At 53.5% G+C, this 15,297-nt stretch overlaps 1 long non-coding RNA gene across 1 annotated transcript; it reads left to right on the forward strand.

The window, feature by feature from the left end:
• The first annotated feature begins 5,945 nt into the window (after positions 1–5,945).
• LOC144369605 (uncharacterized) lies at positions 5,946–8,439 on the forward strand. Its single transcript, XR_013429396.1, has 2 exons — positions 5,946–6,659; positions 7,927–8,439. It is a non-coding gene; the product is annotated as an uncharacterized LOC144369605 (long non-coding RNA).
• The last annotated feature ends 6,858 nt before the right edge of the window (positions 8,440–15,297 follow it).

Genomic DNA, 15,297 nt, shown 5'->3' on the forward strand with positions numbered 1-15,297 from the left:
TTTATCTGTAGCCTGGCTCCTTCTTACCGGCCCCTCTGGCTAGATCCCAGGGCTCCGGGGGGGGGGGGGTGGGCATGGGGAGAACCCTCTGGAAGACTCTTGCAGCTCAGCATCCATGAGAGAGGGTCACTCCTGGGCTGATTGGCGGAACCCCAGGCAGACAGGCCAGTGCTGGTGTCTCTTCCCAGGTCATCTAGGTCCCTCCAGGTGTCTGTCTGGAGGCCTCTGGGCAGCACTGTGCGGGCTTGGCTCCTGCCTGGGTCCCTCTTGACCGTCTGTCTGCAGTTTGGCAGGTTTCATCTAAATGTTCTCACATGCAGCCTTTTCCTGTCAAAGACCCTCTGGAAGAAAAATCTGCTCCATTCAAACTTTTCAGAATTCCCAAGGTGAAGTTTATGCGGGGCTAGGCAAAGCCTGGCGACAGAGTTTGGGGTTGTGTGTAGGCCACGGAATTTTCGTGTGCTGGAGGGACGAAGGTCGATAGGCGCTTTGGGTCTAGGTGCAGGACTGTTGGCCCAATGTGACAGAGATGAAGGCCTGGGGTGATCATGGCTGCGTTTTTTTCTCTGTTACCTGTGCAGGGTGGGGGAAGGATTCTGGGAAGGAGGGTGTTTAAGGGACAACTGCAAGTCCCTGGGATGTTGGGAGCAAAGCTGCATCTTCTCCGGGGCTCCCCTCCAGGGTAGAGGTGAAGGAAGTGCTGCTGGGCGTCCATGAAGTGGGGCTCTCTGTCTTGGCTGTGACTTTGAGGCCAGGGCCAGCGTTGCCCTCAGCTGCCTCCCCCTCCTCCCCTGGGCTCTGGGCTCAAAGCTGAGCCAAGCAGAAAACAGACAGCCTCTCTCTGCCTCTCTGTTCCCACCCCCATCCTGCCGGAGTCTGGTTTTCATCACCCATTAATCACTGACGCTTCCCACAGCCTGTGTCTGTCTATCCACACTCACCAGCCCCTGGGGCCCTGGGGGACGGATAGACAGACAGGCAGATGGTCTCTGACTTGGGGAAATTTCGGGTCACACTGGGAACTGCTCCCCACTCCAAGGCAGGGGAAATGCACGCTTCCTAGGCTTGTTCGGGGTCACCCCACCCCCAACCTGGCCTGAAGCTGCCAGCACGGCCCACCTCACCCTGGCAGCAGGCGACAGGGGCCATTAGCTGTCCTGTTCGCCAGGAAGGAAATGGGTTGGAGGGCTGAGGAATTCTAATTAAGCTTCCCCAGCTGGCAGGCCGGCTGGCGGGTGAGAGCTGGCACCTCCACCCTGCTAGAGTTGGTGCCAGCCCTGTCCGGCCTGGCCTGCTTGATGCCCACCTGCCGCTGTGGGAACCCTGTTCTTGGGCTGCCTTGCACAGCTCCCTGAAGATTCCCAGGCGCTGGGGTTTTCCTCTCGGCTCCTGTCCCATCTCCTGTTCTCCATCATGACTTCTCTGAAGGAGACTGTGTCTCCATCCAGAACCGATCTGGTTTTGCCCTGACCCATCGTCAGCTTTGAGCTATTTCTCTGGGCCTCAGTTTCCTGGCTGTACAATGGGATGATGATTCTCGTTCGACTACATGTCTTAGGGTTTCCCTCTTCCTCCTACTAATTAGACTATCTACCATTTATTGGGTTTTGTTGGGTATGAAATATGATATGCAATTGTTTGGAAAGCGTACAAGGTGCTCTGGGAAGGGTGCCCAGGATCGTCACTGATATCATTATTTCAGGACCATAGCATCGCTGCATTTGATGGCAGAATTTGCCTTCTGGACCTATGGTATACACTTGACCCTACTCTCCGCAGACACCAGAACCTCCCTGGCCTGGGTCTCTTCTGCCTCCCAATAGGATTTATATTTTAAAATCAGAGAGAATATGCTGGAGAGTGATATTGGCCAAATTATGTTGTTATATTGCGTGCATGCACAAATATGTAACAATTTCCATCAAAATATACAATTATAATGCAAATAAAAATGTGGAAATAAATAAAAATAGGAGAGAATAGAGAGCAATGCTTGTCCCCGAGGCATGAGTTCTAAGGCTAGACTGACAGGCCTGTCGGAGTTGAGTGGGGGAGATTCTAAGCCAGAGGAGGGGCTTAGCTTCGATGGCTTCCACCTTTGCGTGGAGGGGAAACTCCTATCACTTCACTGGAACTTTCCCCTCCCAACTCTGGACTTGGCCTCCTCTCCCAGTATCTCCCATGTGAGCTGGGTGTATAGGACCATTGTGGCCCGGGAAGGGAAGCAGGGAGGGGCAGTTAAGAGGGACATTTTGGAGTCTGACAAATTTGGATTTGAATCCCAGCTCTACCATTTGCAGGTTGGGTGACTTTGGCCCGTTTTATGATCCATAAAATGAGGATCATATCAGCACTGCCTATGGTGGGATTGTTGAGGACGGAGTGATATATGGTTAAAGGATTCCCTATACTTGGTGGTTCGCAGCTGTGGGGAATCCCTAGGTCTCCTGGTTACCATGACCCACTGCCCACTTAGGGGACACAGGCTAAAGCACAGGGCTGGGGTGGGAGTGGTTGTCACAGCAGAGTTGGGACAGAGTTTGAAAACCCAGAATTGATGCCAGGGTGGTCTTTCCTCCCCGGTCCAGTGCTCCCCATTTCCCCCAGAGTTGTGTCCCCAGAACCTGAGAGGCCCCGGCTCTGGTTACACCCCAGCTCTTCCTCAGGTCAAGCCTCTTTCCCCACAGCTTCCCCTCAGCTAGTCTGCCTTGGTGGTAGAAGCATCTTCACAGAGGATGAGAAGGATGGTTTCCACCGGCGCCAGGATGCCGTGTGGCAGCCAGCTCCCAGCCTCTGCCACGCAAGATTGCATGATCCTCAGCAGACCACCAGCCCCTCGGAGAGCAGAGAACCAAAATTCTGAAGTCACAGGACTCCTTCCCACAAATCCAGCATACACATCTGCATGTCATTGTGGAGTGGTTTGCATACATTTGCATCCATCCAAGGCCACATCCACCCCTCCCCACACTCTGTTTCTACTAAAACGAAATATTCAAGTTGTAGTATTGAAGTCCCCAAAGCCAATGCCATTCATTTCCAATGTGTTTTGAGGACCTGATGTCTTACCAATCTGCATCAGGGGCTTTCAGGGAGGTGGAGGATGAGGAAAATAGAGTCCTTGCTCTTAGGGAACTCTCAGCCTAGCCTGGGAGAGAAGTTTGTGGGTGAGATCTAGGGAAAGGCATCAGAGGGTAGACTCATGAGTGCAGTAGTTGTACATGTGGGGTGCTGGTGTTTGGGTGGCATCTCAGAGTGGGCTGTGAGCTCCAGGGTCTCTGGCACAAGGCTGGCATGAACTGGCCACAGTGTTGGAGAAGAGGTCTGTGCCATCAACCCCCTGGGTCCCAGGGTCTCTCCGTGGAGCAGGCCCTCATGGTGTTGTCTTCCCCTATACCCCTGGCCTGCTCTCAGTCTCCACAGATCGGGCCACGTGGGGGCCAGAGCCCAAAAGCAGCCTTTGTGAGGTGGCTGCCTACCTAATTCAGTGTTGCCACCCCGATCCAGAGGACACAGATGAGAAATCGAAGGTAGAGGTTGGTAACATGTTCAGGAGTCCACACAGGAAGGGAAGGAGCTGGGGTCTGAGCAGAGGCAGCCTGGCTCCTTGGCTGTGCCCTTGACCACTGCACTCCATAGACTGCTGCGGAAGGTTCAGGGCAGGAGCTGACAGTCCAAGGTGCCAGGGTCAGCTCTGGAGACCACTGGCTGTGTTCAGGTCCTGGCTCAACCTATCATCAGCTGTGCAACCCCCACGGAAGCTACCTGCTTTCCCAAGGGAGGTTTTCTCACCTGTGGAATGAGCATGAGAAGAGCACCTACGTTGGAGGAATCTGAGTCACCGGCACCACAGTGAATGTGCAGTACGTGTCTGTGCTGGGTGGGGATGAGGGAGGAGGTATGGGAACGGCTTGCTGAGGGCACGTAAGATCAGCCTGGCTGGAGCACTGCCTGTGCAGCGAAGGGAAGGAGGTCAAGGCCGGGCCTGGGGCAAAGGACCCCCAGTGATTGGCATTGCCCCCAAGTGTCCCCCATCATTCAGAGAGGAAGACGTGATAGATGTGTCCAGAGCAACCTACAGTTTAGCAGCTCCTCTTTACTGGACCTGTCACTAATACAGATACTGGGAAGCTGGCAGCTCTGTCCCTCAAAGGACCCTGGGGGTGTGCCATGCCCTTCAACTCTTTACTCCCCAAGTGACACCCCCGCTACCCATGGCCAGCCTACAGGGACCACAGCTTGACAGGATTTGGAGTTGCCTTACATGGCCCTAAAAGCAATGTCTTAAGGTTAGCTTTCACCTTCTCTCGATTCCATTCAAAAACAAAAAACAACTCAAGGACTGGCTGTGGAACTGAGTGGTAGAGTGCTTGCCTACATGCTTAAGGCCCTGGGTTCGCTTCCCAGTACTGGAAAAAAAAAAGTATCCAAGAAGGGTGAGGGCTTAGTCCTCCACATCCTTGTGGAAAGGTAATCAGACTCCATTGCCAAGACAGGAGGATCTAGGGGCAGCAGGAAGATGGGGGTGACCATGTAAGATGGGCAAGGGTACAGAACAGGGGCAACCCCAGAGAACCCCACTGTAAGGGAACACAGTATGCAGGATACACACACCTAGGTGTGCACTCTTGCCCACTCACAGGCTCACAGATCTTCTTCAAGAGGTCCAGAGAGTGGCTTACCAGCATGATGTTTTCCAGAATATTCTCGAATGAGAGATTCCATCCAGAAGTTCAGTTTGAAACAAGGCTCTTCTTCATTTAAGCACACTCGGGCAGATGGAGTTCGCCTATTATTTGGAGCTAAAAGAGAGGCTTGAGGCCCAGGCCCTTCTTGGCCCCACAGCTGTGGACAGGGAAGAAGGTGGGGCACAGATAAAGGACACTGAAATCTGCCTCCACCTTGGGTCCCAAACCCAAGGTGTGAGCATAGTGCAGAAGACCCACTGAAGGGAACTGATCTGGTTCAGGGGGGGAGCTAGAGGGTCAGGTCCCTGCTCTGTCCTATCTGGTCAAGTCACTTATTCTCTCAAGGGAGAACACCGTTCCTTTCCTACTACCGGCTTGTTCTTGTTCTCTGGCCTTCTTCCCTTGAACCCCTCTAAAGTTGCCCTCAGAACTCCTCCCGTCTACGTGGGTTAGATCCTTTGTGATTTTTCCCTCACCAGTATAATTTTCGAGCAATGGCGTTCACAGAGCTTAAGTGCACAGCTGGACGGATCATCCCTGATGTGTCTACCCTGGGTAACCAGAGTTCAAAGCTTCGAACATCTCAGACTCTGCCTGTGCTTGTCTCCAGTAAATACCACCCCTGAAGGTCACTGCTGCTCTGACTTTTATCACCGTAGATCCACGGCCTTCATACAAATGGTATCATATGGTCTTTTTTTATCTGGCTCATTTTACTCACCATGGGGCCTGGGAGAGTCACCCACGCTGTTGTGTGGGGCTGATGCTTTTTGTGGTGTTTTTGTCACTGGGTCGTGTTCCAGTATATGAGCATATATGGTTATTTCACCACCGTCCTGAGCACTTGGGTACTTGGGTTGTGGCAGTTTGAGGTACTATGACTAAAGTATTCTCGTGTAAACCTGTTCACAGACCCGGCGTTATTTTCTCTTTGAGTATGTAGGAGTGGAATTGCTGGGCCACTTGGAATTTTAAGAGGTCACAGTCCTTCCTTCTCCCTGGATGGGTTCTGGGACACCATGTTAGTGAACAAGTCGTCCCTCCTTTCAGTGTCCCCTAACCAGGTGAAGCTTCTTGGGAGGGTCAGGCAGCTTGTGCATACGGCTGACGGCAAGGAGCCGAGGAGCTGGGTGAGGAGCTGGGTGACGCGTCCTGAAGAGCCTGCGTCTTTAAGGAGCCACTCGATGAAGCCTGGGGTGGTACTGAGGGAGCTGAGGGCTCTTTTCCTTTTCTTTTTTTTTTTTTTCCCAGGGGCTGGAATGAAGGTCAGAAGAGGTCAGAAGAGGCGGGAGCCTAGGGCATAGAGTCAGGAAGGATGCCATTGCCCAACAGGCTGGAGGCAGCTGAAGCTCCAGGATTAATGACCTGTCCGAAGACAGGTGGCCAGTATGTGGCCAGTGGTGATGTCAACTCAAGTGAGCCTCCTGCCATCCCAGAGTCCTTCCAACCACAACAGGCTGCTCCCTCTATGGCAGAGGCACTTAGGGACATCCAGGGACCTGCTGAGTGCTCTGCCCTCAGATCAGCTTCTAGGCAACCCCCTCCTGGGCTCTTCTCCCCCCTCTTGGTCACCAGCCCTGCCTCTGGCCCCGTCCCCTCCCAGGGAGACATTCACAGGCCCTGGACAGGCTGAGTCATGGCCATGAGCTAGAGGAGAGAGAGAGAGAGAGAGAGAGAGAGAGAGAGAGAGAGAGAGAGAGAGAGAGAGCGCGCCTGGGGGCTGGTATTGCCCAAGACCCCATGCCAGGACCTGCCTGCAACCCAGCCACGGGTGAGCAGAGCAGCCCCCAGAGAACATTCCTGGAAAACAGTCTGCCCTTACTAACCCCCTCAGGCTTTATTGGCCAGACAAGCACACTCAGTCTGAGGCTGGCAAAGCCTGAGATGGTGAGGCTTTAGCAGGTTAGGAGAAGCTCTGCCTTGGTCTCCCGGGAACTGACAATGAACATCTCCACCGGAAGGTTCTGGATGGTATGTTCTCAACCATGTGTGACTCTTGGTATGAAGACTTCAGGCAGGGGAATCAGGGATTCTCTTTGTTGCAGGAAGGGAGAGGGTCTGGGTGTGCTCTGCATGCGCGTGTGTGTCTGAGTCATAGTGTCTCCTGTGTGTGAGCATCTATTACTTAGGCATTCCTTCATTTGTTCAGCAAATACTTACTAATTACCTGTTATGTACCACTGGGGATGCCACAGTGAATAAAAGACACAAGGTCTGTGCCCTCAAAGGAGCTCATTAGACCCAGATCACATGACTCCACATGATGCGTGTACACCTGGAGGCATGTATCTGCTGGAACGTGTGGCTGCCTCTGTGTGTGTGTTTGCGTGTCTGTCTGTCTGAAAAGGGGTCTGAGCTTCTAAGTAGTGTGTGTGTTTCAGGGTGTGTGTGTGAAGGGGAGAGAATTACTCATCCACTCAGAATACTATTCAAGAAAGGCCTCTCCCAGAGCAGTTATATTTTCATAAATAAAAATAATCAGATAATGAGTTCATTTCCGATCTCAAGTTTGATGCCAACATTCCAGTGAAATAAGACTCGCGGGCGGGCGGCCTGCTCTCTGTGTGGCTTGGATTAGCTGGGGAGAGTGCAGGGGAGGGTGAGACCTGCCACTTGCAGACTTCAGGGAGTGGGGAGGGGTGGTGACCTACAACCAAAGCAGCAGCGACATGTGCCTGGGGCTGAGAGGGCCCTCACCCTACAGGCCTGCGGGGACTCAGCGGGTCCCCCAGTGGCAGCACAAGGCCCGTGCACGCTTCCTCCATTCGCTCCTTTGGGACTGGTGACAGGCAGAGTCTGCAGCTTTGTAAATGCAGATGACCCCAGAAGTGGCCCACCATGGTTCTGTGAGTCACTGAAGGCCCATGAATGACCTTTTCCCTGGATGCCAAGCCAGAGTTTATGAATGCCTGCTGAAAGCATAGAAAAAGGGGTCGAGAAAGAGGTGGTGGTTGGAGACTTGAAGGGAAATGGAGGGAGACCACACCCAGGCCACAGCCCCTGCTCCTTCCTGGATGAACAGCCCAGGGGGCCAAGCAGACACCTGGGTTTGGCATTCACAGCCTTGCACAGTGCCCCCCCCCCAACCATCTCGATTCTCACCCACTTCCCCTCACCCACGTTCCTGTCGGACAGAAGCTCCCCCTACTTTGCCCGCCCTGTCTTTGCTTAGGCTGTCCCCTATGCTCAGAATGCACTTCCCCCAACTCTGCATATCCAAATCTGTCCATTCTTGCAGATCTAAATGCCACCTGCTGCAGGAAGTCTTTCCTAGTTCTGCCTGCCAGGAGCGCCTGCTCAGGCTCAGCCGTGAGCACCGTTGACTGCCTCCAGTTTTCCCTCCTGGACTCCAAGTTCCAAGCAGCAGAATCTGTGTCTCACACTTGCAGCTAACTCCTTCCACAAGCCCTCACCAGCCTGGACATGGGGCTGATCCTGGATGCTGGCCAGAGAGGTGCACTGAGCTGGCTTCTGCAGCCTGCTGCCATCCCGGCAAGGGAACCTGTGTCCTGAGACATGCCTGCTCTGAATCTGAGATCCAGCGCAGACAGAAATGTCTTGGCAGTTGCATTGGGGGCTGAGAGAAGGGCATTCTGGGGGAATGAATGGGGGACTGGGAGGCTTTTCCTAGGAGGATGGCTTGGACCATAGATGGAGACATCTGTGAGACGTCAGAGGATTACACTGGGGTGAGGATAATCAATTCAGAGGCAGGAACAGACACAAGTAAGAATGAAGTATTCACTGAGGCCGTCTGTCTGTGCGTCCATCCTTCCACCCATCCACCTCTCCACCCATCCACTATTTACTCACCCATTCAGGCGGCATGGAGCATCTGCTATATGCCAAAGCCCTGGGAGCTTTACATACATTAATTCATCTACTGCTCACAACAGCTGTGTGGGAATGTGTCATTATCTCAGAGGGGGAAGCTGAGCCTCAGAGAAGTTGGAGTCAGTGTTCAGGGTCACACAGCTGGTAAAGGCCCGAGCTGGGATTTACACTCAGGTCAGGCTGCCTCTCTAGCCCCAGCTCTTCCCACGCCAGGGAGGAACAAATGGCTTATTTCTCAGTCTCTCCATGGCTTCAGGCTGAGCTGGACCAAGGCCCTTGGGCAATATGATTAAGCCTTGTTCTCTGTCAGGGCAGTTCAGCCTGTGTCCCCCACCAGGTGCCCTCACCGCAATTCTGCTGTAAACCAGCTTGTCTTTATCTTCTAAAATCCTTCCTGACAAGGCCATTTGCAGGGGTAAGGTCCTAACTCAAGGGATCAAAGCTTGGAGAGTAGAATTTCCACCATAGGGACACTCGTACTAGGCCAAGAGGAAGGTCAGTCTTGGCAAGAGGATCCAGCACAGGATTAAGAGCTGAAAATGTTTTACAAAATCACCTGGGATGGTGGTTAAAATGCATATTCTGGGGTCACGGCTCCATAGAGACCACTGAGTAGTCTGGAATGGGCCTAAATGTCTGAAGTTTTTTTTTTGGGGGGGGTTGGTACTGGGGATTGAACTCAAGGGCACTCAACCCCTGAGCCACATCCCCAGCCCTATTTTATATTTTATTTAGAGGCAGGGTCTCACTGAGTTGCTTAGCACCCCGTGCTGTTGCTGAGGCTGGCTTGGAACTCACAATCCTCCTGTCTCAGCCTCCTGAGCCACTGGGGAAGCGTGCGCCACTGTGCCTGACCAGAAATCTGAAGTTTTAACAAGCCCCCAAAGGTTTTTGATGTGGGTGGTCAGAGGACCAGCAAGAAGCTGACTCAAAATAAGGCTTTATTCACTGTACTTGAGGGTCCCATCGTCTTGTACGGAGTTGCCACACAGTTGGCACAGGCCGGATTGTGGGCACAGGCCGGATGCCCACATCATCCAATGTTTTGTTTTTTCTCATGTATCAATGCCGTCAATTTCTTATACATACACAGACCCAAGTCCCAGATAAACATGTCAAGGAGACCAGAACCAAGGCTATGTAAGCCTTTCTCTCCATGCTGCCATGGGCCTTGACAATTGTCCCCCCAAGAGTCACAAGTCTATCAAGGTAGATCCCTCCAGCCTGTAGGTCTCCATCTTGAAGGATGCTCCAAAAGGCTTCCTGGAATTCAGCCATGGGGGACTCCCTCACCTCATCAGCAGCGTACCCCTGGCAGCCTAGCTCAGACTGGGAACTTATTGCTCACTGCATTTTGGATGCACAAACCTGTCTTCTCATGTGCACATCCAGAATGGTGACATCAGGCTCACAGACAGGTAGAGCAGGTTTCTCTCTACACCCTCTCCCAAGGCTCAGGCCTGCCCTGGTGTCCACCATGCAGTTTGACAATGTCTAAGCCAGGAGGCCTACGTACCCGCTGTGATCCAGAAGATGGGGTGGGCAGGGGGTGGGCAGAGAGTGGGGGAGGGATGCCACTCGTGGGGATTTGGGTTTCTTCTGGAGGAAATGTAAGTGGTCCATGGGATTGTCCTGCCCCCTAACCTGTCCATAAGCTTTGGGATGAAATCCCTCCCTTCTCACTGGTAGAAAAGGATGAGTTGTCACCTTCTGCTTCCAGGTGGGAACTTGAGACCCAGCTAGTTATATGCAAAGTGGAGAAAGAGGAAGACAGACTCTGCCACTGACATATTCTGGGCCTGGCTGGGAATGCTGAGAGCAGAAATTTGATCAGGGACTGAAACAGCTCCAGACATTTCCCACATTTCTTGGAGGGCTTTCTCGCCAGAACTTGGCTTTCTTTTGAGTAATCCTGCCCCCTTAACCTGTCCCCACCCTAAGGGGGTGGGGGGCAGGGAAGGAAGCAGGAAGCAAGTATTTATCATGCCCTAAGGGATTCTGGCTGCCTGTCTCTGTAACCACCATCATGAGGCCTTGCAGAAGAGATGGAAGCCCCCGGCACCCCGATTCACCACTGAGCTGTTGGGGTGCAGTGACCAGGCTCCTCCTGCTTCTCTGACTCTCAGTTTCCTTCATGGAGCTCAGGCTAAGCTATCCTCTATCCTGAGGAATTCAGTCGCTCTGCAACTAACACGCCTCTTTTTCTGGGTGCCCATCCTTTGGCCTCTGGATCCCTGACTCCTGCTCTTTCATGGGCCAGAGGACAGAGGGTCCTGACCCCTTGTTCTTTGTCATTACTTTTAGCCACTATCTCTGGGCCTAAGGCTCTTGCCACACCCAGCCAGGGTTGGGGGCTCTTTGTCACCTAGGTCTATCCTTCTCAGGAACTGGAGGAGGCAGCTGCTATTGGAGAGGTGTGGGTCTGGAGAAGGAAAGAACATGAAGATAGTTGGAGGAAGAGAAAGGAGAAGACCGTATCTAGCTGAACAAGTTGCCCTCAGGGACAGCTTTGAGCCATCGCTACACGGTGCCACAGAAACCAGAGACACATCCCCCTAGTTTTCGTTATGCTAGAAGTGGGGACCCTCAGGAGAGGCAAGAGCCACACAGAGACAGTCACACTTGTCCTGCCCCTTGAGAAAGTAAGGGGCCTGGGTTCTTGTCCACTTTGTCATGAGCTGACTCTGGGAACAGATTCCCAACCCAGGCTTGTCTCTTGTGGGTGTGGACAGCTGAGAGTTCACAACACTGTGTCAGGGGTTCCAGATGTGGCAGTGCAAATGTGGCCCATTGTGCCCAGCATCGGGTTTAGCAGATTTATGAAGAATGCAAACACCAAGTCCATTTTTGAGAACACGCCACTTCTTAAACAAATTTCGAACCCGAAGCTCTTCCAGCTAGGCCTCCACATTCCACACACTTTCACACACTTCAGACAAATATAGACCTTCCTCTGCCTAGGATGCAGATCCATCCCAATGAACCCATGGTAAAGTGAAAATGCATGTAATACACGCAACCTCTAAACATCACAGCTTAGCCACACGGCACACTGTGTGTGGAGTGTCTGTTGTTTCCCCCACGTGATCGCCTGGCTGACCGCTGTGGCTGCCTGCTATCCCTGGGAAAGATCAATGCTGAAAATTTGAAGTATGGTTTCTACCGAATGTGGATCACCATTGGTTGCATTATCATACGGTTGAAAAATCCTGTCAGAAATGGGAGGTGGGTGGCTGTCTGTTCACCAATCCTCTGGGCCTCAGTGTCCTTAGCAGAGAAATGGGATAATGCTAATCCAATATGAAAAGAAACTTGTGAGGGTGAAAGGAGGTGGGTGGGGAAGGGCTGCCCATCCTCCAGGGCTTGGAGTTCCTACAAGTTAGTGTAGGTGCCACCCCAGAAGAAAACCCTCACTTAATGGTTCACTGGGTTCCCCGCAGCTGAGCAGGGTGTAACAGTCTTTGTCCACTGAACATAGACTTGGTTGCCCATATCCTAGTGGCCTGCCCTCTCCAACTTGCAGACCCCAGGGCAGGTGCAGTGTCCCCAGCAAAGGGATGGCCTGCAACAGGGCATAGTGTTCAGGCAGGGGCTGAGTAGCTTCCGTCACCCACTCCAACTCCATCTCTCACCTTGGAGAGGCTGGGTGGGGTGAGGGCAAAGGTTTGGGGAAGGGTACCACACATTCTCAGAGTACTAGGAAGGAGACTCTGAGCTGCCAACCTGTAGGCTGAATCTGGAGCTTACCTGTGTGAGTGTGGCACACACCATCCTTTCAAACTTGGAATTCCACCTGAAAAGCCTGATTTTCTTAAAAAGTTCAGGCCTGGCCTGTTTGGCCCACATGGCATTAATGGGCCAAAGTGAGCAGAGATTGCCACCTTTATAGCAGCCTTGGCCACAGTTCTCATGACCCCCAGTGTCTCGCACCATGCCCATCTGTCCACCTCCACCATGGTTATTACCTGCTGGCCACTGTAGCAGGAGGTGTGGCCTCAAAATCTCCTGTGAGGAGAGATGCTTGGTCAGCTGGGGCACAGAGCCCACAGCTCAGAGAGTGCTGTCCACTGAAATCAGAGGATCTCCGACTCTCTGGCATGTCTGGTGGAGCCAGATGGCAGGGGAAGGCCCCTGGACCTCCTCTTCCTGTCCCCATGGACACCATCAGCCCTTTACTTTGCTTTGGAGGGATCCTGGGGCTGCAGGTGTAGAGTTCAGCTGGGACAGCTGGAAAGAAACTAGGTAGCCACTATCCCCAGCCCCTGAGACCTCAGCCCTAGTGCCCCTACACTGCCCCAAGTGAGTGGGTGTCAGTACTCACACACTCCTGTGTGGGTCTCCCACAGACCTCCATGTCAGGTGGGGAGACCCCACTTCCCAAACTTCTCAGGTTATGGGTGGCACATAAGGGTGAGGTCGGGGGGCTCTCTGCCTTTTCCAAATACTTCCAAAATTGTCACTCATTCATTAATCTATTCATTCATTCATCACATAATTGCTGAATGCCTACTGTCATTGAATGTATGAGGCACCCCTTCCTTCCGTGTGACCTTAGGCAGGTCCCAATCCTTGAACCCCACCTCTCTCATCTGGAAAATCTGGATATTATAGGATCTCATTCTTAAATTCCTTTTGCGGATTAACTAAGATGAAGTCTCTCCTGTGCTGGGTATGGAGAGGATCCATGAAGGTTATCCAGGTCGCAAGAGCGCAACGACATTATCCGTGTAGCAGGCACTGGTACTCTCATTACTAAGAAGATTCAGGTCCCTGCCTTTGGTCGCTGTCATCATGCCACTCCTTCTTCATCCTGCTCCTCTTCCTGCGCCCCCAAGTCTGCTCCCCAAGCCAGGATGCAGCCTCCCTGGGGTCCCCGGCCGGCGCGCGGCCCCCGCTGGGCCTCCGCCAGGTGCACAGAGGCCCTATTCTCCCCGCGCGCGTCCCCTCGCTCGCTCCTGGGGGACCCTGCCCGGTGACCTCGCGACCCGCCGTTTGCGCGGGCAAAGAGGGGCCTTTTGTTCCCGGGCCGGGCCCGCGCGGCTCCCGCCCTAATCCGGCTAATTACCGTCCACATGGCGGCAGGGGCCGCGCGCTCGCCCACCACTTTCCCACGGCCGCGAAGAAAGCCCCTCAGTGCGGCGCGGAGAACAGAGGGCGATTCAGCGGCCCGCTCGGCGGCCGGCCCCGCGGCCACCCTCGGCGGCCGCGTCTTCTGCCCAGCTCGCGTCCTCTGTCTGTGTCAGCCGGTTCATCCCCAGGCCGACCGACGATCGATGTTGGTCTCTCTCTGATCCTTTCTGCCTCCGTCTCTGTCCCTGTCACTCTCTCTTGTCTTTGGTGTCTCCCAGGGTGTTCTGTTCTCTTGCTCTCTCTCTCTGCCTGTCCACATGGAGGCTGTCTCCCTGCCTCTGTTCCCTGAACCTCTCCCATGCCAGGGTTCAGACTCCCCAATCACAGGTCCATTTGGGGGATCCATCAAATTGAGCCTCACTGCCCTAGCCCAGCAACCTCGGGCCCTCTGCCTTCCTTCCTGGGGACCCCAGGGTCTGGGCCCCTTCTAAATGGAAGGAAACCAAGGAAGCCCTGGGGCCCAGTCATGTGTCCTGAATGGTTTGGCAGGAAGCTCTAGCGTCTTGACTGGGGGGCAGCTCCACACAGTGGAAAATGTCTGAGATGTTTGTCCTGGGCCAGGTGGGGAGTGGCGGGGTTCCCATAGCAGCCTGTGGGCACAGAGGGCTGAGTGGACCCAGGAGGCTCAGTGTCTTGCTGCCAGGCTAAAAAGGGGAGTGGCACTGAACTCCTCCATTCTTGAGGGGAACCCCGGCCTCGGTGAAGTTGTCCAGGCAGAGGGTCTGGGCTGTGCTTGGCTGAGTCTGGACCCTTCACCATCAAGTCTGGACAACTGCTCTTCTAGAACTCACTGGGAGTACATGTCTAAGAGGTGCTGGGCAGGTCATGGGATGGTCCTTTTGGCCATTTTAGGAGTCAAGACATTCATTCATCCACTGACCAAACAAATACTGAGTGCTCATTGTGTGCCAGAAACTGCTCTAAGCAGCAAGAAAAGAGTCATGAACACAATAAAGACACCCGTGCTGCATCCCGGCAGGGGAGGCTGTGGGTGACAAGTACGCAAACAGACCAGCAGGTGGTGGGAAGAAAGGTGCAAAACCAGGAGGCGTGTTGGGAAGTAGGTGAGGGGACACAGGGCACATCTCTGGGTTGGTGGCACTTGAGTGGAGATTGGAAGTGATGTCAGGGTGCTTTCCCTCTGGGACAGTGACTGGGTTTCTAGAAAGGTCCCCACTGGAGGTGCCTGGCGACTCTTCCCAGGGCGCCCAGGACCTAGTCATAGGGAGATGATGAGCTCTCCTGTGGTCTGGTGCTAGTTCCCAGCTCACTGCGGGGTGGTGACCAGGAAGAGGATGGCTGGAAGACCTGGGCTGTGGGGAACTCCTGTCCTCTATTTTGCTTTTCCACACCATTGTCCACACCATTGTCAGGGGTGTTCTGACGTGGTGACCTTTGAGTAGACAGACCACAGATGAACCACATAGTCCTGGGTGGGGGTGGGGACCTGTCCCAGGGAGAGGTAGGGCCCTTCTTTCTATAGGAAAACCAAGGACTTCTTTATAGAGCTGTGATTGAGGAAATAGGATTAGTGAATTTTGTGAGCTCATAAATTATAAAACAAGTGTTGTAGATATTCAGATCAGGGGAACAAGAATTAAAGGGTCAATATGGCTTCCAGAGAGCTTATGTTGGCCTCGGACAA

The sequence above is a fragment of the Ictidomys tridecemlineatus genome, chromosome 12 (assembly GCF_052094955.1).
Source record: "Ictidomys tridecemlineatus isolate mIctTri1 chromosome 12, mIctTri1.hap1, whole genome shotgun sequence".
In the NCBI taxonomy this organism is placed as follows: Eukaryota; Metazoa; Chordata; class Mammalia; order Rodentia; family Sciuridae; genus Ictidomys; species Ictidomys tridecemlineatus.